Source organism: Olea europaea, chromosome 10, assembly GCF_002742605.1.
Source record: "Olea europaea var. sylvestris chromosome 10, O_europaea_v1, whole genome shotgun sequence".
Classification (NCBI taxonomy): Eukaryota; Viridiplantae; Streptophyta; class Magnoliopsida; order Lamiales; family Oleaceae; genus Olea; species Olea europaea.
This window is the reverse complement of record NC_036246.1, coordinates 1712883-1713113: the sequence shown is the minus strand read 5'-3', so window position 1 is coordinate 1713113 and position 231 is coordinate 1712883.

Here is a 231-nt window from a genome sequence, read left to right as displayed (position 1 = left end):
CATTATCTTGCTCAATTCAATCCCGGACTCTTATAAAGAAGTTAAAAATGCTATTAAGTATGGTAGGGACACGTTAACACCTGAAATTGTTGTAGATTCTCTTAGGAGTAAGGAGATGGAAATGAGGGCTGAAAAATAAGATAGGAGGAGTAGAGAGTTGCATATGATACGGGGTAGAACACAATTTAGGCAAGCTAGTCATGATGGATACCAAAGTAGTGGCGAATCAAG